Source organism: Vulpes vulpes, chromosome X (assembly GCF_048418805.1).
Source record: "Vulpes vulpes isolate BD-2025 chromosome X, VulVul3, whole genome shotgun sequence".
NCBI lineage: Eukaryota > Metazoa > Chordata > Mammalia > Carnivora > Canidae > Vulpes > Vulpes vulpes.
The window spans coordinates 111,422,390-111,448,812 of NC_132796.1; the positions used below are offsets into that span (position 1 = coordinate 111,422,390).

The following is a 26,423-nucleotide window of genomic DNA, read 5'->3' on the forward strand; positions in this document are numbered from 1 at the left end:
TTGTTTTAATGAATACATAGGATCATTTATTAAGGCCTCTGGCATAGTTATTTAGATTTAATTTAAAGCTGAATGCAGGGACTCCAGGGTGGCTTGGGATGCCTGGGTGGCTTAGTGTTGAATATCTGCCTTCCCCTCAGAGCGTGATCCTGGAGTTCTGGGATTGAGTCCTGCATTGGGCTCCTATAGGGAGCCTGCTTCTCCCTCTGCCTGTCTCTACCTCTGTCTCTGTATCTCTCATGAATAAATAAATAAATAAATAAATAAATAAATAAATAAATAAATAATTCCTTTTTTAAAAAGCTACAAAAAATGAATGGAATATCTCTTGGCTTGCATTTTCTGATTCCTTTATATAATTTATTTTAGCACCTTAATATTTAAAATATTTTATTAGGATTTCATCTTAGAACGTATCATATTTCTGACACAATATTCTTGAAGATTATGTATGTTTTTTGCTTATAATTTGGGAGAACTAATAATTTCTGAAATGTTTGCTTTGACTCTTTTGCTGATATTCTTAAGAAGGGCCTTAAAAAGAGCATAAATTATTTAAACTACTACAACATAAGGGGTGCCTGGGTGGCTTAGTCGGTTAAAGTCCAACTCTTGGTTTCAGCTCCGGTCATGATCTCAGGGTTGTGAGATCAAGCCTTGAGTTGGGCTCTGTACTCACTTAACAGAGAGTCTGCTTCTCTCCCTCTCCCTCTGTCCCCTCCCTGTTCACACATGCTCTTTCTCTCTCTCTCCCTCTCTCTCAAATAAATAAATAAATCTTTAAACTACTACAACATTAAAATATTGTTAAAGTAATTTTTAACAATAATTTTTGTTTCTCTTCAGGTGCTGACACTATTCCAAATTACCTTCCCTTCTCAGATGATCTCAGACTGCAAACGTCTCCTTCTATGGAATAGTAAATATTGTAGATATAGAAAATAAAATACTTCTGGGGTGCCTGACTGACTCAGTTGGAAGAGCATGCAACTCTTGATCTCAGGGTCATGAGTTCAAGCTCCACGTTGGGTGTAGAGATTATTAAAAATAAACTTTAAAATAAATACATACATGCATACATACATGCACACATTTGTTTTTTAGAAAAAGAAAATACAATGCTCAGCGATACCCTTATAAGTGGTTCTTGCACTCTCTTAAAAATATGTCATTAGTCACAGCCAGTCTAGAATCTCTTTCTGGAAAACAAATGAGCAAAGTAGACTCCCATGTAAGCTCTAATTCATAATAGAAATCTCAATTTGCCTTAGTTCTGGTTGCCTTATATTTCAGTGTTTATATACATTTCTGTTGCTCTCACTATACTGCCCATTTTGGAGAGGGACCAAAGATCCCTTCATGTATCCTTTGGTCTTTCACAACTTCTGAAGCTGTATTTGAATTATATAGTGATAAAAACTATAAGAAGTTAGTGAATAACAGGGTCAGAAACCACTCATAAGATAGGACTCTGAAGACTTTCTCAAGTCTCTAGGTTCTGAGGCAAGCTTTGTCCACCCATCTCTGTATCTATGAATGGGTTTTAACCTTCTACCATACTGTGAGGAGAACAGCTACTATCAAACACAGAAAGTCAGAACAAGCAAGAGATGAAATGTTAAGTCTAGCTTATCGTTTTAAAAATATTGACTAAGATGTGGCCTAGTAGGAATCTTCCAGGTAAAATTTTACTTCCATAGAAATGGTGTCATATTACTTTCATTAAATCACTTCCATTTATTCAGCTATAACCATGCCTTGTACATTGACACCTCAAGAGTTGCCAAAATTCCAAAAGTGAGAATAATTGAGGAAATATTTTAGAAGCACAAATGGAGGGTTGCGGACATCTAAGACTAATGACTGACCCAAAGGGGCCACATCTTGAATAATTCCCTAGGAAGTGTTCCTAATCCTACAAACTAGATTAGGGCCCACTATTATCTGCTTTCAAAGCACCATGTATTTTCTGAGGTAATATTTTACTTTACTTTTACTTTATTGTATTCTATTTTATGCTGCAAAAAGTGTTATTGTATGCATTTGACCCATGGCCTGGGACAGTGATCCAGGGTGGGTGGAGAGACTTAGCCAGAATCTCTGATACCAGGGGGGTGAGAGGGGCCTGTCAAAGGCTGCTGGGCTCCAAGGGCTCCTCGCTGTACCCTAGGAGAGCTCCTAGCTTGGGAACTAGCTAGTCCATCAATATTAGTCAGGTGGTCACTCATCTTGTTGATGAGTATCAGCTACTCATCTAGGCAATCATTCTCCTGGAAGTCACAAAGATGAGGGCAGAGCTCAGGATGTACAAACCCGAAAGAGCCTGGTTCACGTCCTTCTCCAGGGCCATGGCAGCTTTCATTCAGGTTGCCACCTCACTCGTCTTGGGAGAGCTTCTGCCCATCCTGGAAGAGGGCATAGTTGCTACACTGGCTTTGTATCTTCAAGAGACACACAGTACGCTTGTATTTTCCTGGGCCATCTCACAGAAGAAGTAGCCCACGCTCTCTATGGCCATGTGGTTTCCTTCTAAACAGAAGCCGAGCAAGTGGTAGATATAGGATGCACGTTGACCATGAAGTTGATAGCAGCCTCCACCTTGGTGGAATAATTCTGATAAGTCCTGGAGCTCATGGTTGATAATAACAAACTGACCACAATAAAACAATATTGGCTGGTCCCAGAAGCAGAGGATAGACAAGAGGGTGGCCCTAGAAGTAGTGACTGGAGAGAAGGTTAGAGGATGGCTGGAATCTGGAAGAAGTGGAGTCCCTGGGTCTGTTCTATCCCAGCAGTTTTGAAGCAAGAGACAAATCCATGGGACCACCAGGTGCACTATCTACTTTATTTTTATGGAATTTCAAATTTGCAGAAAAGTTTCAGGAATAGTACAAGAACTCCTGAATATGCTTTACCCAGATTCTCCAGTTGTTTGCCATTTATCCCATTACTTTCACACCCTCTGTCTCATTCCCTCTCTCAATCTTTCACTCTTCCTGCATCCTATCATGTAAAAATAAACACATGTTCAATTACCTCTAAGTATTTAGGTGTCTTTTCCCTAAGACATCTCTTACTTAACTACCGTAACCACACTAGAGTTATCAAGATAAGGACATTTAACACTGATATAATATTATTATCTACTTCACAGAAGAATTCAAATGTCAGATGTCTCTCTAATACCATTTATAGGTGTTTATCTTCTAGTGCATGAGACAGTCAAGAATCAGGCATTGTAAATCAGCAACATGGCTGAATAAGATGTCCTTCATATTGTCTCTCCCTAACAACAACAATCTGGCATGCTTCCATTGATAGAAGTGCCTTTGTGAAATCTGTGGGATCCAGGGCCATATGCCAAGGAACCCTAGAGGAGTCTTGCCTGCCTGGGCATTGGGTAATAGCATACAGACCTCAGTCCTAGCTGTGGACTCTGCAGTGACCCATGAACCAGCTCCAGCTTCTCTTGGCTGCATTATGGGAGCCCCTGGAGAATACTGTCTTAGATAATCACCCACGGATGAGAGAGTTTTGTGGAAGTCCAGGTTTCCAGTGGAGAAACTCCAACACACCATTGGAAGGGAAAAAGAGTTTGAATGCATTAGAGAGTTGAACTGAGTCGTGAGCTACGTGATGCGGGGTGGGGGGAGGCAGGTAGGGTGGGAGGAGGCTGGTGAATGGTGGCAAGGGGATGAAGATCCTACTAACTGCATCATGGACTCCATCAAGAAGCTTACCCACAAGTTACTGGGGACACCTCACCTGCAAATCCCCCCACCTGGCCCATGGACACACCCAGTGCTTGGCATGCCTCATACATGCACCCCCACATCTTTGTGCATACTCTCAGTGGAGGCAAAAATGAACTTCGGCAGATGGCTAGTAGGCATACACAGAAAGCCAGACCAAATATGGATGCCAAGAAGAGACCACAAGCTTGCTCTGTAGTTCCACTCTTGAGAAACCAAAGGGAGGCTGTTACTGCTTGGCCTGGTACATTGCAGGATCAAAAGACACAAGCTGAAGAACTCTGCCACAAGGGGGGAGGAAGTATGGCTCAGATGTATCCATAAGCCTGAGAAAGCCTCAGAATCTCTAGCACAGCTGACAGGGTCTCGGTCTCTCTCTCTCTCTCTCTCCCCCTCCCTCCCTCTATTATTTTTGTTTTAATTCTAGTTAGTTAACATACATTACAATATTAGTTTCTGGAGAATTCAGTGGTTCATCACTTACATATGAAACCCAGGACTCATCACAATTAGGTGCATGTACCCCTTCAAATATGTATTTTTTTGTATCTTTTGGGTAAATACCTAGTAGTGCAATTGCGGAATCATAGGGTAGTTCTATTTTTAACTTTTTGAGGAAACTTCTTACTGTTTTCTACAGTGGCTGCACCAATTTGCATTCCCACCAACAGCGTAAGAGGGCTCCCCTTTTTCCATATCCTCTCCAACACCTGCTGTTTCTTATGTTCTTAATTTTAGCCATTCTGACAGGTGTGAGGTGGTATCTCAACATGGTTTGGATTTGTATTTCCTTGATGATGAGTGATGTCAAACATCTTTTCACGTGTCTGTTGGCCATCTGTATGTCTTCTTTGAAAAGTGTCTATTCATATCTTCTGCCCATTTCTTAACTGGGTTATTTGTTCTTTGGGTGTTGAGTTTGATAAGTTCTTTATAGATTTTAGGTACTAATACTTTATCTGATATATCTTTTGCAAATATCTTCTCCAATTCCATAGGTTGCCTTTTACTGTTGTTGACTGTTTCTTTTGCTGTGCAAAAGGTATTTATCTTGATGAAGTTCAATAGTTATTTTTGCTTTTGTTTCCCTTGCCCCTGGAGATGTGTCTACCAAGAAGCTGCTCTGACTGAGGCCCTAGAGGTTGCTACCTGTATTCTACTCTAAGATTTTGATGCTTTCTGATCTCGCATTTAGGCCTTTCATCCATTTTGAATTTATTTTTGTGTATGGTGTAAGAAAGTTGTCCAGTTTCATTCTTCGGTGTGTTGCTGTCCAGTTTTCCCAGCACCATTTGTTGAAGAGACTTTTTCCATTGAATATTCTCCTGCTTTTGATTAGTTGGCTATATAGCTGTGGGCCCATTTCAGGGTTTTCGCTTTTGTTCCCTTGATCTATGTGTCTGTTTCTGTGCCAGTACTATACTGTCTTGATGACTACAGCTTTGTAATATAGTTTGGAATCTGGAATTTTGAAGCCTTCAGCCTCGTTTTTCTTTATCAAGGTTGCTTTGGCTCTTCGGGGTCTTTTGTGGTTCCATACAAATTTTAGGATTGTTTATTCTAGCTCTATGAAAAATGCTGGTGGTAGAGGGATTGCACTAAATGTATAGATGGCTTTGGGTAATACAGACATTTTATCAATGTTTGTTCTTCCAATCCATGATTTCAAAACTTTTACCTTTTTGGTTAGGTTTATTCCCAGGCATCTTATTGTTTTTGGTACATTTGTAAATGAGAATTATTCCTTAATATCTTTTTCTGCTGCTTCATTATGGTGTATAGAAATGAGGATTTCCTCTTCTCAGGGCAGTTAGTAAAGACTGGAAATGATGGATGCTACTTCAAATGTGAAATATTTCCAAGAACTTGAAAAATCAAGGAAACACAAGACCACCAAAGGCTCACAATAATCCTCTAGTAACCAATTCCATAGGCCTTGTATTTATCTGAAAAAGAATTCAAGGGACTCCTGGGTGGCTCAGTGGTTGAGCGTCTGCCTTTGGCTCAGGTCATGATCCCGGGGCCCTTGATCTCATCAGGATCAAGTCCCACATCGGGCTCCCTGCAGGGAGCCTGCTTCTCCCTCTGCCTATGTCTCTGCCTCCCTGTCTGTATCTCTCATGAATAAATAAATAAAGTCTTAAAAAAAAAGAATTCAAGATACTTGTTTTAATGAAGGTCAGAAAATAAAGAATGACTTTCACTGAGGTGGGGCAAGAACAATACAAGGCAGGGATGCCTGGGTGGCTCAGTGGTTAAGCATCTGCCTTTGGCTCAGGGCATGATCCCAGATTCTGGATTCCTGGGTTTGAGTCCCACATTGGGCCCCCTGCATGGAGCCTGCTTCTCCCTTGCCTATGTCTCTGCCTCTGTATGTGTGTGTGTGTGTGTCTCATGAATAAATAAATAAAATAGCTTTTTTTAAAAAGAACAATACTAAGCAAACTGAGGAAGTTTAACAAAGAGAAATAAATCATAAAAAAAAAATAACCACACAGAAGTTCTGGATCTGAAGAATTCAATGTTTTCAATGGAAAACAATGTACTAGAGAACATCGACATCAGAATAAATCCACAGAAAAAAAAGAACACATAAATAAGAAGATAGGAGCTTTGAGACTATATAAGAGAGGAAAATAAAATTTTTAATAATTGGAAAAAAGTGAAGAAATCTTACTTGATTTGTGGGATACCATCAAAATAACCAATTTGTGAATTTTGGATTTCTAGAAGGAGAAAGAGGGAGAAATGATCAGAAAGTTAATTTAAGAAAATAATGTCTGAGAACATCCCTAATCTAGTGAGAGGTTTGGATATTCAAGTTCATAAACCTTATAAGTCACCAAACTCAAATTTAAAAAGTCTTCAAGATGCATTATAAGAAAACTCAAAAATGAAAGACAAAGAGGGAATCTGAAAAGCAATAAGAAAAAATTTTGTAGCTTAAAAAGGAATCTCAATAAGGCTATCAGCAGATTACTTATGGAAATAGTATAGTACAGGAGAGAGTAGGATGATATACACAATGTGATGAAAGAAAAAAACTGCTACCTAAGAATACTCTGACAAAATTGTCAGTTAGAAATGGAAGAGAAAAAGACTGAGGGAGTTTATTAACACTATACCTGCTTACCAAAAAAAAAAATACTGAAAATAATTTTTATGGCAAAAATTAAGGAATGCTAATAACATGTAAGTATATGAAAATATACAACTGGTGAAGATAAGTATATTGTCAAATTTAGAATAATGCTGTAATATGGTGGTGTTTATCTCTTAACTCTAGTATAAAAGATAAAGGATGAAAGTATTAAAAAATAACTATAGCTACAATAACTTGTTGATAAATGCACCATATAAAAGTGTAAATTGTAACACATAACCACAGAGGTAGGAAGGAGTAAAAAAAGTAGGATTTTCATATGAGATCAAAGTTTAGAAGTTATCACCTTACAATAAACTGTTAGGTGTATAAGATGTTTTATGTGAGCCTCATGGAAACAACAAAGTGAAAATCTGCAGTAGATACAATAGATGAAGAGACGGGAATCAAAGCATTGCATTACACAAAATCATCAAAACAAAGGAAAGGCAGCAACAGAGAGAAAGGAACTACAAATAAACCAGAACACAATAAGATGGCACTAATAAGTCCATACCTATCAGTAATTGCCCTCGATATACATTGATTAAATTCTCCACTTAAAAGACAGAGGGGCTGGATGTAGAAAAAACAAGACCAAATTATATGCTGCCTATAAGAGAATCATTGCAGCTTTTAAGGACACACATAACTCAAACTGAAGGGATGGAAAAAGCTGTTCCATGAAAGTGGAAACCAAAAGAGAGCAGAAGTAGCTATACTTATATCAAACATCTAGATTCTAAGCCAAAAGCTGTAACAAGAGACAAAGAAGGTCATTGTATGATAAAGGCATTAATTCATCAAGAAGATATAGCAATCATAAATATATATGCACCCAAAATGAAAGCACCTAACTATATTAAGTAAATACCAACAGATCTGAAGGGAGAAATAGACAACAATGCTGTAATAGTTGGGGGCGGGGGTTGATATCCTACTTGCAGCAATGGATAGACAGAAAATTAACAAGAAAATTTTGGATTTGAACTACAGTTTAGACCAAATGGACCTAAAAGACATGTACAGAATGCCTATATAATGCCAGCAGAATACACGTTATTCTCAAGCACATGCAGAGCATTCTCCAAGAGAGACCACATTAGGTCACAAAATAAAGATAACAAAGATAAGAGCAGGAATGAATGAAATGGAGACTTAGAAAATCAATAGAAAAAAATAACCAAAAGCAGTTTTAAAAAAATATATATAAATAAAATTTATAAGCCTTTAGGTAGACTAGCTAAGAAAAAAAGAGAAAGGACTTCAAAACAAGAAATTAAAGAAGAGATATTACAACTGATCATACAGAAATACATAGGATCATAAGAGACTACTATGAACAATAATACACCCAACAAACTGGATAACCTAGAAGAATGAAAAAGCCCTAGAAACATACCACCTACTGTCATACTATATGTTGGCAAATCGAACTCCAATAAAAAAATATACAAAAAAATAAAACAAACCCCAATCACTCACAGCATAGGGGTGGTGAGAGTTCTGAGCTCAAAAAAAAAAAAAGAAAGAAAGAAAGAAAAAGAAAAAGAAAAGGACTGAATCATGAAGGAATTGAAACTGAATAAACCAATCATGGGTAAGGAAATTGAATCAGTAGTCAAAAATGTCCCAACAAAGACAACCCAGGACCGGATGAATTATACCAAATATTTAAAAAGAATGAATGCCAATCCTTCTCATACTCTTCCAAAATATGGAAGAGGAGGGAACACTTCCAAATTCATTTTACAGGACCAAGAATTGCCCTGATACCAAAGCCACCAAAGGACACTACAATAAATAGAAAACTACAGGAAAATATTGCTGATGAATATAAGTGAAAAAAATTTTTTCTTAAGATTTTATTTATTTATTCATGAGACACAGAGAGAGAGAGGCAGAGACACAGTCAGAGACACAGGAGAAGCAGGATCCATGCAGGGAGCCCGACGTGGGACTCGATCCCAGGACTCCAGGACCATGCCGTGGGCTGCAGGCAGGCACTAAACCGCTGAGCCACCAGGACTGCCCTAAGTGCAAAAATTTTAACAGGATACTAGCAAATCAGATTCTACAGTACATCAGAAGATCATACTTTAGGATTGAATGAGATCAATATTTGACAAGCATTGGAATGTTTAATTCTGGCTTTTGCGACATTGTGGATAGAGCTAGAGGGTATTATGCTAAGTGTGGTAAGTCAGAGAAAGAAAAATAGTGTATGATTTTATATATGGAATCTAAAAGTAATATAACTCACAGAAACAGAATAGTGGTTGCAGGAGGTTGGGAAAATGGGAAGCTATCAGTCAAAGGGCACAAACTTCCAGTTATAAGATGAATATAAATTCTGGGGATTGGTGTACAATGTGGTGACTATAGTTAACAATATTGTACTATATACTTGAAAGTTGTTGAGAGAGTAGATTTGAAATGCTCTCACCCCCAAAAGAAATAAGTATACATGATTATGGAGATGTTAATTAACCTTACTGTAGTAATCATTTTACAATATAAAAATAACAAGTTATTACATTATATATCTTAAACTTACACAATGTTATAGGTCAGTTATGTCTCAATAAAGCTGGAAAACAATAAAATAAACTAATGATATTTTTAAAAGAATCAGGCAGGGGCACCTGGGTGGCGCAGTCATTTGGCCATCCACCTCTTGGTTTCGGCTCAGGTCATGATCTCGGGGTCATGGAATTGAGCCCCTAGTCAGGCTCTGCGCTCAGTGCGGAGTCTGCTTGGGATTCTTTTTCCCTCTCCCTCTGTCTCTCTGTCTCCCTCAAATTTAAGTAAATCTTAAAAAAAAATTCAGGCATTGAATTAAGTTGACATATCTCTTTAGTCTCCTTTAGTTATTAGGAGTGATGATCATTATTGTTACTCCTGATTCCACCCCTTTTTCCCCCCCGGACCCATCTCTTCTTACTGTTGTAGATTATATAATGTGCCCTACTACTTGTGTAACAAGTTACCATACACTCAGAAGCTTAAAAGAAAACAAGTTTATTCCCTAATACATAGTACTGGGACTCATAAGTCTGAAATCGATTTCACTTGGCCAAAGTCAAGGTGTTGATGGAGCTGTTTCCTTATGGAGGCTCCATTTCCTTGCCTTTTTCAGCTTCTATGGCCTCCTTTGTCCATTGGCTTGTTGCTTCTTCCTCCATTGTCAAAGTACATCATTCCGGTCTCCACTACTGTCATCATATAGGCTTTTTTTTTTTTTAATCATATAGGCTTTATTGCTTTTATTGGTAGTCAAATCTCCCTCTGCCTTCCTCTTTTTTTTTTTAAGATATTTTATTTTTTTTTAATTTTTATTTATTTATGATAGTCACAGAGAGAGAGAGAGGCAGAGACACAGGCAGAGGGAGAAGGCAGGCTCCATGCACCGGGAACCTGATGTGGGATTCGATCCCGGGTCTCCAGGATCGCGCCCTGGGCCAAAGGCCGGCGCCAAACCGCTGCGCCACCCAGGGATCCCCATCCCTCTGCCTTCCTCTTATAAGCACACTTGTGATTACATTTAGGGCCCACCCGAATAATCTAGCATAATGTCCCCATCTTAAGATCCTTAGTCATATCTGCAATACCCCTTTTGCCACATAACATAACACAGGTTCTGGTGATTAAGGCATGACACATCGTGAGAGGTATTACGGGGACCTCTTTATCGAACACAGGGACACAGTGTTCAATAAAGGTCTCTGACTCAGTCTATATACTTTGACCTAGAAGGTGGTGTCCCATCCTCAAAGGATATTATCTGTGAACAGGTATTTTAGTTACATCCCAGCTCTTTCTTTTTCCAGTTGTTCTACCAATTACTTAGTGAAGAATCTTAAACTATCTTTGTGAATTTGTCTATTTCTCTTTTTAACTTTGTTGGTTTTTTCTCCATGTTTTTCAAAGCTGTTATTAGGCACAGTCACATATATAATTGTCACTTTATACTTTATAATGCTTAATATTTTATAATGTCACATATATAATTGATGCATGATTCCTTTTATCTTCATGGAATATTTCAGGCTCTCAAAAAAATATTTTTTGAGTTAACTTAAATAACAAAATACAGCTAATTATCAAGTTCAACATAAATATGAAGTAAAGTAATACATCTTGATGTTTTGGGAAGGAAAGACACTAACCAGAGTTCCAGCCTTTGGAGAAACTTTCAGAATACTTTCTGAGTTCTTTAGACTCCTATTTTTCTTTTGTTTTGTTTTTGGTTTTAGGGGGAAAAAAAGCAAAGTTTATTGAAATTTCAAGCTACATTTGAAAAATCCAGATCCAATTCCTGGAGACACACATCAGGCTAAGGTGTCAGAAAGTGGAAAGCGATCACTGCCACAGAACCCTCTAGAGACAGGCTCCCTGAGCACATTACCCAGGCACCGCCGGGTCAAAGCCATCCCCTTGTCCATCAGGGTACACCAGCAAGCCAATCATTCTGTTCACTTGAAAGTTTTCCACCAACATGAAAACAAAAACTTTTGAATGACAATGTGCAGTCCCAGCTGATCTTCTCTCAACCCCATTCTATGTAGTCAGCACCAGTGAGCGGTTGGTCTGGCATTCCAAAGGGGACCTCACACGTCTTCAGGGGACAGATGGGGCAAAGGTTGCAGCAGCAAGGCATCCGTACCCACAGTTAGAGGCTGGCCTCCTCCCTGCGTTTACTCTTTTGTCTTAACAGAAAAGACAAACCGGATCAACTTGGTTAATGAACACAGTCGAAGAATTAGCTGCAAGAGATAAGAGACCGGTTGATACACCCAAAGCCTGTTAGGCCCTTCAACACAGATGTGTGTGTATGGATACATCACTACCCTAAGTTACAGATCTAGCCCTATGGGCTTATATACGTGTGTGTGGCTGTAGAGAAAATCTCTGCCGGTACTAACCAAACAGGACTTTGTAAGCAGTCATCCCAAAGCTGTAATCCCACACTGGGCTGTGCATAAAGCCATGCATTAGACCATATTAACCAACAGAAGGCTGACCTGGCTCCATCTTTTCTATCCATGGCCCTGCCTTGGCCATGCAGGGGAGGGGAGAGAGGTTGCCTCCGCTTGAACCACAAGCACCTTCTTCATAGGAACAGTGGTTGTCAGGCGAAGCTGCTGAAGGTGTCCATGGAAATGAAAACCAGACCCCTTACAATTTCTGGAGTAAACTGGCATCACATCTCACACTACCTTTCCTCTTTGCCAGTTGCAGCTAAGTTGCCCAGGCCCTGGCAGCCGCCAGAGCACAGCCTCCAGGGACCTGCCCTTTGTCAGGGATCTGTCATGGATGTGGGCCCAGGTGGCCACATCCTGGGGGCATCTCTTGGCACCAGCTATGCTACATGTAAAGGTCTCCACGTGAGATGATGCCTGGAGAACCCAAAACCTGGAAAGAACTAGGTAAACCAAGTTTAGTGGCTCTGCTCCCCTTGCCCCACTTACACCGTAAAACTACCAGGGGCCTCAGGCACTCATGGGCTTTTAGGAACTGGCTCTTTAAGGCTCAGATGGGCCTGGAACTTCTCCAGCTGCTCCAGACTCACCAGGGTCTTCTAGAGGCTGTTTCCTACCAGCTCTCCCATCTGCTCCTTCAGCATCTCCACCTCCTCTCCGACTGCATACATCAGATGACTCTTCACCAGATCCATGGCTTGAACTTGTTGTCAGTGGCCCCAGAGGCCCGAGACCCCACACTAGCTAGGAATTCCTTCTCAGCTCCTGCTCCCCAGCAGAGCACAGCTGGTGGCCAGCCTCCTGCCCGGCCCTACCGCCCCTCTGCCTCCAGTTGCCTCTCTAACCTCTATTTTCTTATTGTAAATATACCAGTGCTTGCTATTTGAAAGTAGGAACTCTGAAGAAAGCCACTATTTATAGCACAAAGAATGGGCCATAGCAAATGAAACATCCAGCAAAATTCTGTGTCTTTAGGATAAGCACAAATAGAGTTCTTGATGTTAACACTGTAGTTGATGTTGCCAGGCTCTTCCTCCCAGCTTCCTGGAGACACTGGTAATTGTGGGCTGCAGTTTGGGTGGCCCCCACTAGAGGGCAATCATATCCCCTGAAGTTCAGTTTTCTTTTTTTTTGGTAGGATATTAAAAAGGTATGGTTATAGAGATAACAAATTAATCTGCGGAAATAATTGAGTAGACCAAAACTTTTAGTTCAGTATGGAACAACAGGAGTCTTAGGCATCCTGAGGATATCCTACCTCTCATGCATATGCTAGAAACCTGGTTTTTTAATTCATTGAACTTCCTACCTCAGAAGTGACAAATCCAAGATATCTTTCATTCATTACTGGCAAGATGTGTCAAAACTAATCTTAGCTTTATAATCCTTGTTAAAATTCAGCTGCAGGATAAAGGTTAACCTGCTCAGGCTTATATCCATGTTACCTTAAGTATTGCTCACGGAGCATCTCCTTGTGCTAATCTAGGCAAAGCGGTAGTAGCGCTAATTTTGCCCTTTGCAGTTGAACTATTTCACCAAAGATTCCGTGTTCCCTTCTTAAATTCAAACTGAACTTCTCATGCTTCTCAAGCCTATTACAGCCCCTCTCTCCCACTGATTACCACTAAAAAAAAAAGTCTGGACTGAATATAAAAAGCAACTACCCGAGGACTTTGAAAAGTATGATAACTGGGCTGTCTGGAGAGGGAATTCAAAATGTGGAGCACAAGCTCCACTGGGTGTTTCCTGTTTTTGTGGGTTTTTTCTTTGTTTTGTTTTTTGATAGTCTGCTGTTTTCCTCTTTGATCTCCTGGCTTTGTCCCAAGTCCTAGAAATCCTCAGAGAGAAAACTCCTAGAAAAGTCTCTTAGTGGCCAGAGGACAAAGGGAAAGATTCACCTGTGAACTGAGGAATGGAGTAGTATCTTCCTTCCCCCCTCCTTTTACCCTCCCCTCCCTTCTTCTTGCCTTTTTCTGTTTCTCTCTTTCTTTTTGCCATGATTAGGTTCAGAGAAAGGTTTCTTTCCAAAGAGGCATCTTGACGGGATTTGAGGGGAGCTGTAGAGCATTTCCCCTATGTCTGTGGTGCGTAGAGCTGACATGGCTCTACGCATTTGTCAAAACTCACACACCAAAAGGTGAACCTTGCTCTATGCAAATTAGAAGAAAGCTAAAAACTTGAACTGGCCCTAGATGGGCCGTGTGCTGTTTTGTGTATACCAGGAGATTTTAAATTGGAAAGTCTTCTGTTCAAATACTAATTCTGCTACTTACCAATTTGTGTACCTGATTACATGGGAATGTGTATAATAAATTATTGAAATGGAAGTCAATTGAAAATCTATATTCATATGTAAAATAGTTGTTAGCAATCCTGGCATCTCCTTCTTTTGAACTGAATAGAAGAATGTGAAGTCACAAATTTTTTCCTCAACCATGACTTTCTCTTTTTTTTTTTCTTTTTTTTAACCATGACTTTCTCAATCAGGCCTGGCCAAACTGCTAGCTTCCATGTCTGCCAATTATACAATACTGGCAGGATATGGGTTCTCAGACCTTCTTTAGCCTAGTAGAGAAATGGCTAATGGATTAAGAACCTTTAGACTCTTGTTCCTTCTTTATCTCTGAGTGGCTATTTCAATTTGAATTTGCATGGGGAAAGTTCCCATTACAAAGCTAATAAGTACATTTAATATTAATATGTGACATATATGTAAGTCTGGGTCAGTGATGAAAGATAAAATAAAGCTGCATGAACAATGTAAAACAACATGGCACTTGGGCATCCTAATAATCATGTTGCTAATTAATATGATATAATATAAATAAAACATTAAAGCAAACCAGACATTTAACTGATAACTTCCCCATACACACAGGTGGTTGGAGTTAGAAGGGATTTTAGTGAATACTGTCTCAGTGTTTAAATAATCCTAAAGAGGTCCTGGTTATGTTTGCTTTGAATTTGTTTTTATTTGCTTTCCAGTGAGAAATAGAACCTTTTTTGAGGCAAAACCCTCAACCTTGAGGGGGGAAATTATAGGGTATTAACAAAACCCAGGTTTTTGCTGTATTAGTGTAATTAATTGAGAAATACTTAGGGTTGGTACATTGATGTATTCAAATATTTTTGACAGTTCTATACTGAAGAAAAATAAATTATATCAAGATTGTAAAACTCAAAGACATATGAAACCGTCTTGGATTCAGACACAGGACAGCCTTCGGTTATGGCTTCTTCCTACATTGCCCTCTAGACTTGACCACAAATGAGGACACTTTGTACAATAGTATCTTTTCCTTGAATAAGGACTACTCTCCTCTTTGTAAATAATTACTATACTGAGAACTTCCAGCACAAAAGAGAGAGCAATGCTGTATTGTTTTGATCCAAAATAATGTCCATTAACTTTCTCTGATTCAGTGATTATAGAGTGATGTATTTTCTATGAAATGACACATTCTTTAAGGAATGTACTTGTGACTAAGAATAGAGGCCAGAGGGGAATGACAGCCCAATTTACATCCTCCATAGTGTTTTGTAATGCTGAATTTGAGTTCCCACTGTAAGACAGTGATCTTGCATCTTCTTCATTCTGCCCAGGAAAATATCCTGTTGCTAGCACTTGAGGTAATTTCATAATTTTGAAATTGTCTTACAAAAGTTAAAGAGCAAATTGAAGGGAATCCCTTCTGAGTTGAATATACTCATGATGAGAATATTTCTCCTGCATGGCCAGGCCTACATGAATCTGATGATAAGATGGTACAGAAATAGCTCAGCCATGGTGATTAGTGACAACAGCTAAGCAATCTAAGCTGACTATGCTATAATACATGTGGATGACCATCTTTAAGCTAGAGAGTAGAATCATAGACTCCAAGGTTAGAAGGGACCTACAAGGCCATTTCTAATTTGTCCTCCTTTCTAATTCAGAAATCCCTTTTCAAAATGGTTGACATGGTGGCATCCAGCCTTTGTGCCACCCCTTTCGGTGATAAGACAGATGACTGACTTAATTCTTTGACATCCCATAATAATATTGGAAGAACGTTGACACTAATCAATCTTATAAAGACAGAACTCAATCCCCAAAACCAAATCCATCAAGAATGCTAGTGAGCATCATTTATACAAATAGTACATGGAAAAGATTAAAGTTTATATGAATTTGGGAATAATAGGAGAGCTATTCTATAAATTAATATGGTATAACTGAAGATAAAAATTATGTCTATTGGCTTTTTTTAATGTATTATTTACATTTTACGAGCAGTTTGATCACCAAATGGTTCCGAAGAGGCTATGCCTTGATTTTTCAAATTCTTCCATTTGTGTTTCCAAGATTACTTCATTGATTATTTATAACCAATATTTAATGAGTTCTGCTATGTGCTCTACACTGTGGGAGATGGAGAATACTGTTTGAACATTTATCATCAGTTATTGAAGAACCATATTTTAAAGGACTAATTTAACTCCAAATATAAGTCCACTCAAAGCTAGCTCACATTCAAATTTACAAGTCTGATTATACATGCATATTGTAACGAGCAAACTTGAACGAGGCACATGCATGTAAGGTGATCGGTCTCATACTATGGCATAAGCAAAATGAAATTCTGAAATATTTGAAAATAATAATGTCTTGATATTTTTGATAATAATGTCTTGATATTTTTTGTGTCCAGTATATCATGACACACATTACAAATTAAGGAGAGTTATTTAAAAAAATATGAGTGACTATCTCAGTAGGACCAGAAGACATATAGATGTATTGGATATCCCAATGTGAAAGTGTTGTGTAAGTGACCAAGTCACTCCCCTGATGATGTGTCTGTTGAAAAGGGCACAATTTAAAGAGGCAAGAAAAGTTTTAAGTGGTAGTTTAAAACTTTCATGGGAAGAGATTCTATATTAGTTCCCATTGATGCAAACTTACTGGCTTAAAATAACACAAATTTATTATCTTACAGTTAAGGAGCTCATAATTTTAAATGAATCTACAGGGCTGTGTTCCTTCTGGGGGTTTAAGGGGAGAATTAATTTCCTTGCCTTTTCTAGCTACTAGAGGCTGCCCATTCCTTGACTCATGGCCCTTTCCTCTATATTCAAAGACAGCAGGAGAACATCTTTAAATCTCTCTCTTTCCCTCTCCCTCTCTCTCTCAACTCCTCCCTCTTCCTCTTTCTCTCTCCTTCCCTCTCCTTCTCTTCCTCCATCTCTCCTTTTACTGCATACACACACACTTCTCTGCTTCTATCACCCCATCTCCTACTCTGGACTCTAGGGACTACAGTCTCTCTCTTAAAAGGAGCCTAGTGATTATGTTGGGCCCACCCACATAATCCAGGTTAATTTCCCCATTTTGAGACCCTGAACCTTAATCACATGTGCAGTCTCTTTTACCATGTAAATTAATATAGTCACAAGTTTTGAGGATTGAGACATAGACATCTTCGGTGGCTATCATTCTGCCACAGTCTCCATTGGCCTCAGATGACCTAAACCTAATTGTGTGTTTTTGTTTTGTTTTTTTAAAAAAAACAGTCCACTAAAATAAAGAAAGTTATAAGATATTTTATATGTTTATTTTAGGTCAGACTTTTTTAAGAAGAAAAATGTCCTAAGAATAATTAAATAAATTAGTGACAATTATATCCTTAAGTGTTGATAAGAATAGTCCTACTAGAAAAGTTTAAATCAGAAATTCCAGTAGAATGTTAGAAGGTCATTCTGTCATTGATTTACTTATGAAAAACACAATTTACACAAGCTTATTTAAACAGTTGTTTGAATCGTGTTCCTCGCATCACTCATTTTCTATGCTCTTTGCCCCAAGTTAGTACAACACTGACAAATATTTGAAGAGTAATCATTTGCTTCAGTACATATAGATTTAAAATATAAAGATTCTACTTTCTATTAGGTAGTATAGTCCTTGAATAATAAATATATTCCTTGTCAGTGTTCCTTTCTAACTATGCAAATGATACACTTTTGATGTTTAACTGGTCTTGTGTGCTTTATTTGTGCACCATATGGCTTTCATAGATAACTGTAGTCTAATTGGTTTGAATCAAGCAACTGACACAAATATGCAAATATAGTCAGAATAGAAAATATTTCTACCATAGTTCCCTTCTGCACTATTGATTGAAATATGAATGCTTAAAAATAGTTCTGTAGAGCTAGTCTATGTGAATAGTTTGTAATTACATCCATTCTCAATTGTCTCTGTTCAGAAGTATGACGCTAACAAGGGAAAATGACTGACCAAGTGCATTTATTTAACACAGTACTAACTCTAGAAAAACATTATGCTTGTGATTATTTGTATTTGGTGAGCAAAAAAAAAATCATGTTTCTCAGTAAAACTGCCGTTAAGGATATACTGTTGTATGTCAAAGTTCTATGCGATTAGGCTAATGTTAGATTACATTCTTGGTAAAGTTGTTATTTTTTAAAGGAATCCTTATTATAGAAACATTTTTTTTTCTTTGAGGCAGCTTCTTTCTTTTCTTTTTAACAGCCAAGTGGGATTGCTTTAATTAAGGTCTCTAGCTGGTTCTATCTCTGTGCATCCTTTTTATTTTCCTCTGACCTTCCACAATCTGTTCACATTAGATATGAGGTGGACCATGTCATCAGTGAGCATATTTTCATTTGAAGGACTGCCAGCATAGCTTTCTGCTGTTTCTTTCCATTTGCTCAAAAGTATTGATGGAACTCTAGTATAACTCCACTCAGGGTTTAGTTCCTGTACAGGTACCAAAGACTCAATAAAAGCTGAGTCACTCTTGAGCATTCCTTACTTTATGTCTTGCTATTTTCCTTCTCATTGTGGACCATTTCTTTCCTGCTTATTAATATTTTGTTAGATATTAATTCCAAAGTCAGTTTTTCCCATGAATATGAATTCTTCTGAAACTCAATGAGACTGAACATGTCAAGAAGAGGAAATATGCTTTCTACTTCATGCGTCACCCCATAGCAACTAGCTCAAGGCTTTACATACAAAAAGAACTCCACAAATGCTCATGTCTGGCAGCCTGTGTATGTTCACGTATTGTGAAATAATGCATTCTATTAGCCAATTTTCCCCAGTATATTAGTCTCTGAGTGCAACTGATACAATTTGTGAGGAGAGGGGGATAATTTGCTTAGGTCACTGGGATACTATCAAAGAACAACTTTCTTTTTTAAAAAAGATTTTATTTATTTGAGAGAGAGAGCATGAGAGACAGAGCACGAGTGGAGGGGGAGGAGCAGAGGAAGAACAGGGAGCCCAACACTGCTGGATCCCAGGACTCTGAGCCGAAGGCAGACACTTAACTGACTGAGCCACACAGGTGTCCCCAAAGAACAACTTCCTATAGTCAATAAAGTGATACCTCAATAATAGTTTGCAATTATTAGGTTGTCTCCAAAATTTCAAAATGACTTATAAAACATCCAAAATCTTGGGCTGATTTTCTCCTTCAGGTTGATCCGCATATAAAGCTAACTTTATAGTAGCTTCTTATTTCTTTGGGACAAGCCTATATCTAAGGAGACTTTCAGTGGATTTGTGCCTCGTTTTAAGTTGATCCAACAGTGAAGCATAAAGATAAGCAGAGACTGAAAACAATTCAGTAAGGTACATCACTTTGGGTTAATCACCTTCCATTTTTTTAATGATCTAGGAGTAATAATGGTAACATGACCTTGATATTATTACTTGGCTAAGTATGGCTGTAGAGCAACTCTCAATCTATAGGGCAGAAAGTCTGGTCACTATTAAATTCTGGGTTGTTTCTCCCTTTGAAGGAAGTAAACTATTGTTCCTTTAAGCAGTGATTCATCAGTCATATTTTTTCAAACACTTAATCACTTCTTAATTTCTCCATTTTATGCAGTAATTATTTCACTAACATGCATAATTCAACGATAAGAGTTCAGTGTTCAAGATAAAATGATAAGGGTATTGGGAAAAGTTATAAGAATGAGGTTTCTTTTTACACACACTTATTCATTTCAGTGATGTGAGCATTACCTCTCATATACTCTCAACCAGTTACATACAAATGGAACCATATATGTGTATATTTCAGTATAGGTCTGGGATATTTGCTATGTTTGGACTGATTGAGAATCAGACCACTAAAAACTGGATTAATGCTATTTGACATAGAAACCAGATGGAAGGACGGGCAAGGGTTGTGTGTAATGACCCCACTATATAGGGGACAAATTCATCTTTTGCCAAGATGCACTTTCAATTCTCACTAGGGAATCTTACTCACTTCTGTATCCTCATGTGCCATCTGAGCCCTGTCCATCTGTGACTCACCTTCAGGCCAAGAATCACTTGTGTTTTTAATCCATGAAAAAAAAACCCAATCATCATATAGATTCTTGTTTCTCTATCACATGTTCTCATGCTAAGTCTGTCCCCTGGCAATAGCCTCCTTTGTACCACCTTGGATTAGGAAAGAATAAAGAATCCACCTACCCATCTTCTGCCCAAGAAGAAACCATTGCTATAATGGCAGATCATATTTAGCATTAAATGTCTTGCAGTGTATCATGCATGGTTCCTACCTACTTACAAACACGGCGCATCAAGACATCCATATGGACCATGGCTAATTGGCATAAATCCTAAACTGTTATGTGTAGCCAACTGAAAAGGAAAATAATAGGTTGTGAAAATGATTGTAAAACTTAAAAACTGCAGTATAAATAGAAACTGCTGGTATTAATTTTTAGTTCATATAGAACTATGTGTAAGACATAGGGTTTGACTTAACATCCAATAAATATTTATTTACAGAAAGTTTCTATCCTTACAACTGACTAGATTGATGTATATGGGACTTATTATTACTATTTTATTTTAGTGTCATATATTGGTTCATTAGAAAGCACTGGTCAAATTCTGGGTAGGGAGATGTCTTCCTCATGTGTCACATTAGTTGGCTTTATTCTATGCACATGCCTTCTGAATCCTTGTTATCAAAGAGGACAAGTTTAAAAAAAAACAAAGAGGACAGGTTTCCCACATGAAGGAATGTTCTTTATTCAGTAGTATACAAATAGCTATAATCCTTGACCAGAATCACAGCTAGTAAATACTATTAGAGTTCTTTTTAAAAAAAAGATTATTTAAAAAAAAAAGATTATTTATTTTGAGAAGGGGTTGAGAGGAGGAGAGGGAGAAAGAAAGAGAGAATCCTCAAGCAGACTCCCCGCTGAGCATGGAGCCTAACACCAGGCCTGATCCCAGGGCCCTGAGATCATGACCTGAGCCAAAACCAAGAGTCAGACACTTAACCGACTGAGCACCCAGGCAACTTCTTTTAGAGTTCTTTAAATCAAATTTACTAAGTATGTTAAATTCAGTGCTTTAAGAGTTGATCACATCTCAAGCGTAGTGTGGTCCAAAGGTGAGATTGTGCCTATATAATGCCCAAATCTCCCAATTCAATAATTAACAAGCAAACAAACAGAACAGTCAAGCCAACAGTTGGATGTCATAAGTACTGGAAAAATTCACTCAGTTAAGTTTTTTACTTCTAAATAGGCATTGTACTTTCAATTAGACATTTTGCTGACTCTGTCATTATTTGCTTACATTTTCCCATTTATGACTTACAGGTATAAACTTGATTCTTTCTCTAAGTATAAACCCAGTATCTTGTTTTGTTGATAAGAAACTCCCAGTAATTCTTCCTTGTTCTGGGGCTACTTTATTATTTTTTTCTGGGGCAACTTTAATAACGCTTTTTGTGGATTTCATGTCACATTATGTTGTTTAGGTCCTTACTATAAATATTTGTTACCCAAAATATATTTTCTATTTTTTAAAGTGGGGGATAGTAACCCATACACACCTGTATTATTAGATAGATCATAGCTGTTGTATGTACTTAAAAAGAACTCTAAACAAAAGACTTTGGCAGCGAAAAGGGGAGCACAATTAATTTTGACTACAGGGATTGGGAAGGACTTGATAGAAGCAGACACATTTGAATAAACTTTGAATCAGGAGTTGTTTCATTCATAGTAAAGAAAGAGTGGCTGAGGAAACTGTATTAACTGTATTTCCTTCTTTTCTGTATTCTGGACACCGTGGTCTCTGGGGCCTTGCTGACCATTGGGGAGGGACTGCCCCTTCTAGTGTTAGCTAATTCCTACAGTTAGCAAACAGCTCACCCTTTATATGCAAGCCAACCAGTCCCAAGCCTCGACTCCCCAGCTACCTTCTTTTTCTAGTTCCTATATTCTAGGTCACTGTCCATTTGCCCTACTCACTCCAGGGCCAGGTACCAGACAAATAGGGGTGACCCCCCATATCCCAGAGCTCACTAAAATTATTCAAACTAGCCAATTCTAAGCTTTCTTACCCTGCTTTGTTTTGCCTTTCCCATAAAAACAACAAAAAAGGTTCTTGTCTATGTCTTCCCCACTCTCTCTACTTCCTGATTGGCCCTGATGCTTCCCCATATGGCACTATGTGGTATACCATACTTTCTGTTTTTAGGGAACTATGAATGAACTTTTCCATCATGACAGTCATTTCCATGTCTGTGTGTCTTATTATACCTGATTAAAACAAATCTCCGGTAAATGTATTTGAGAGAGAGTACACACAAGCTGGCAGAGGGACAGACAGAGAAGAAGAAACAGATGCCTTGCTGAGCAACAACCCCAATGCAGGGCTTGATCCCAGAACCCTAGGATCATGACCTGAGCTGGAGGCTGATACTTAACTGACTAAGCCACCCAGACATCCCTCAGGTACATTTTTAAATAGCAATAATATAAGCAAAAGGAAAGAGACATAACATTGCATGGGTTTGTTCATTGAATGGCTGGAATCCGGAATTGTGGCAGGCAGGATAAGGATTAAATGAATACAGGGAAAATACTGTCTCGTATATAAATACCTGTCGAATCTAAGTATGAACACTTGGAATTTATGCTCATCCCTATCTTATCCTTTCCAGTGATGTCAGAATGATCATCCTAAAACAGCAAACTTGATTTTGTGGTCCCTCTGAAGATTTCTGGTAGCTATTAGTCATGTATAGACTTCTGAATATCACCATACCCTTCCCTATATCTTTCTTATACTGCAGCTATGCCAGCCAACTTGAAGCTTGTATTTTCTTGGAAAGACTTCTTATTCCATCTTTGATTGCATCTCCTATTCTTTTTCCTCTCACTCACATGTAAACAACAAGGCTGGGGATGAGGATGGAGGTGAGTAAAAAAATGGACATACAGTGGAAGCCAAGAAAGACCTTCAATTGGGCTATACTTACTGACCAAACTATGGTAAATGGAAACCCATGGAGAATCAGTGCTTTAATTCAATGCCTTATTGTGCTTTAGCAAAGGGAAATGGTGATCAGAAAAACTTAGATTCGTGGGCAGTCCGGGTGGCTCAGCGGTTTAGTGCTGCCTTCAGCACAGGGCCTGATCCTGGAGAACGGGGATCAAGTCCCACATTGGGCTCCCTGCATGGAGCCTGCTTCTCCCTTGGCCTGTGTCTCTGCCTCTCTCTCTCTCTCTCTCTTTCTGTTGCTCATGAATAAATAAATAAAATCTTTAAAGAAAACTTAGATTCTTATTATAAAAACAAATTTAATAACTACATAATTTTAGAGAAATCAAATTACTTAATAGAGAAGCTATTGAATAGAATTCACATATTTGTTCATTTGTTGTCTTACTGTAGACTATTATCTATACCATTTAATTGATCCTCCTAAGGAAGAAGTTGTTAAAATGCAGAGTTCTGTATTAAATGCATTAGCAAGGGGGATCCCTGGGTGGCTCAGTGGTTTAGTGCCTGCCTTCGGCCCAGGGCATGGTCCTGGAGTCCCGGGATCGAGTCCCACGTTGGGTTCCCTGCACGGAGCCTGCTTCTTCCTCTGCCTGTGTCTCTGCCTCTCTCTCTCTGTGTCTCTTGTGAATAAATAAAATCTTAAAAAAAATGCATTAGCAAGGGGTATCTGGGTGGCTCAGTCACTGAGCTAGTTAAATGTCTGCCTTCAGCTCAGGTCATGATCTCAGGGTCCTGGGAGTGAGCCCCGTGTTGGGCTCTTTGCTCAGCGAGAAGTCTGCTTTACCCTCTCCCTCTCCCTCTGTACTCTCTCAAATAAATAAAATATTTTAAAAAATAAATAAATGCATTGGCAACATAAAAGAATGACCCCACTGAATATCATTGTTAATAGTAAAATGAACTTTCTCTACAAACAAGAGGGACTATCTGATATTGTCAGAATCAAACTAGTCTCTTAATGGTAGGGGTTTAATATGGTAGAAAAGTTTATTCTGTCTGTTGATATGGTGATATGGAGTTTTTATTGTCAGATGCCAAGAAATTTGTCAAGTTTCAGTATCTTTGCTCTTTTCTATACCACGCAGAGAGGAAAAAAACAGAACTGCATCAACAAACTTTCATCCACTCTCAAATCATCCTCCATGGTCACCCTTTCAGGAACAGTAAACCTGAAAAAACAATGCAGTATAACTTGGAAGTCTTCAAAATTAATGGGAATTCTTGTTTTTATATGAGTCTAGTTTTAAAATTAGGCACATAGGCAAATAGGTTCCAGATTGTGAGCTCTTCAAGAACAACTCATAAAACCAATCCATACACATGCCCAAAAAGGTCAGAATAAAAAAATCCTTCTCAATTCTGAAGCTTGCAGTATGTAATGATTCCAAATGCAGTGAACTTCTTAGAGTAGAAACACTTTCTTTTCATATAGAAAAAATTAGAAGCAAAATTAGCTTGAAATTGAAGTGAGGATTTCCCAGATGAAAATGATCCATGCACTAGTTAAATTTAATCCCTCTGTGGTCCCAGCATTCACCAGTGATTTATAGAGCTATATGGTTTGAATTCATGTTTTTAAAATAGCTCTAAAGTGTTTGTTTTGTCTCATTATTGTAATCTAGGCATTTCCGAGGAGTATCAGAGGGGAGATATTAAATTTTAAAAAAATATACATAGACAACAGATAACTTAGGATAAACATCAGATGTAAGCTTAAAGATTATAGAGAGAAAAGGGAAAGACAGTTGTCTAGGATAAAGGAACAAATGATCTAGAGATGTTATTATTACCAAAGTGAAAATTTAATCTTACTTCCCAACAGGAAAAGTGACAACTTCAACAGCAAAGGTTAAAAACAGAAAAAAAGACCACATCATAGTGTACCATAGAGTTTTCCACAAGGCAAGCATTTTCCTGATTCTAAAATCAAGAAAAGTTTTATAGGGTTGCTCATTATTTTTTTTAAGTATATAAAGTGTGACACTGTGGATAATTATCTTACCTTGGGACATGCAGATGCAATATTTTAAAAATCATTGCTTTTATTTGCTCATCATAAAAGCACAGGCTGTAGAAGAGTTGAGGCTGTTCAGGGAGCAGGAGTAGGCCAGGGGTGTACTCCAGGTACTTTAGACTCAGCCTGGCCGGGGCAGGGGCATCATTCTCCTCTGTTGCTCCTACAAATGACTTCTTATGGAGCCTGAGGGTTTGCTGTCATCACCTCTGCACCTTCTCTGAGCAGGTTACCCTGAAAGCAGATAATCATTTTACTTAGCATAAAAGAATGGAAAGTTTAGGAATCTCTTCAGCCACTTTTATTTTTTCAAATTTGTGCCGTGTACTAGATAGATTGCAAAGCAACAGGATATACATGATGTCATTCTTTGAATCAGTTTACTTGAACATTTCGGGGGGGGGGGAGGTAGGCGTTTTAAAGCAATTTCATGGGTAATTTGAAATATATTTAGACTTCAAAAGGTGTAAAGCTTTTTGTGGAATAAAAAATGCACATGATTGTGATGAGCACCAGAAGATATGTGGAATTGTTGAATTACTATAATGTGTACCTGAAACTAACACTGTATGTTAGTTCACTGGGATTAAAAAAAAAAAAAAAACAACTTAAAACAATAAAAGAGTGCACACGAATGTTAAAAAAGAAGACATAAGAGAAACTTCTGACTTTTTTGTATGCTACTTTAGAATATTTCTCCCAAACCCATCTGTGCTTCAAGTCTTCCTTTGTCACAGAGACATTCATTAGACACAAATAAACAGCCCTTTTTTTTTTACATGGTTTATAAAATTGAAATGATTTCATCTCTGTAGAGAGGTCCAGGCAAAGCTATATTCTCTGATAAATACCCAGAAATGTAAATGAGATTCGAGCAATGTATGAAATGTAACCATTGTAATAGGTTTATTAGTTGTTGTAGTAGTTTTTTTTAATATATGTTCTTTAGAAGAAAGTATACTGTGGAATTTGGGAGGATAGATTTTGAAGTCAGATTAGCCTCATCTCTGGCATGTGATGGTTGTATGACCTTTGGAATATTACCTCTCTGTGCTTCAGTTTCATTGATGTATAAAATAAAGAAAATGGGGCTCCCGGGTGGTGTAGTTGATTGTCAGACTCTTGGTTTCATGAAGCTCAGGTCATGACCTCAGGGCCATGAGATCCAGCCCATGTTGGGCTCTTTCTCAGTGCA

General features: G+C 38.2%; 1 long non-coding RNA gene and 1 pseudogene across 1 annotated transcript in view; both read right to left on the reverse strand.

The window, feature by feature from the left end:
- Positions 1-12,361: 12,361 nt before the first annotated feature.
- Positions 12,362-12,571, reverse strand: LOC112927634 (TSC22 domain family protein 3 pseudogene; annotated as a pseudogene).
- An 8,344-nt stretch (positions 12,572-20,915) lies between these two features.
- LOC140596247 (uncharacterized) overlaps positions 20,916-26,423 on the reverse strand; it is an 85,134-nt gene continuing 79,626 nt past the window's right edge. The window contains exons 3-4 of the long non-coding RNA XR_011998282.1: positions 25,217-25,462; positions 20,916-24,383 (exon numbers count right to left, since the gene is read on the reverse strand). This is a non-coding gene — a long non-coding RNA (uncharacterized lncRNA). The remainder of the gene's footprint in view (positions 24,384-25,216; positions 25,463-26,423) is intronic.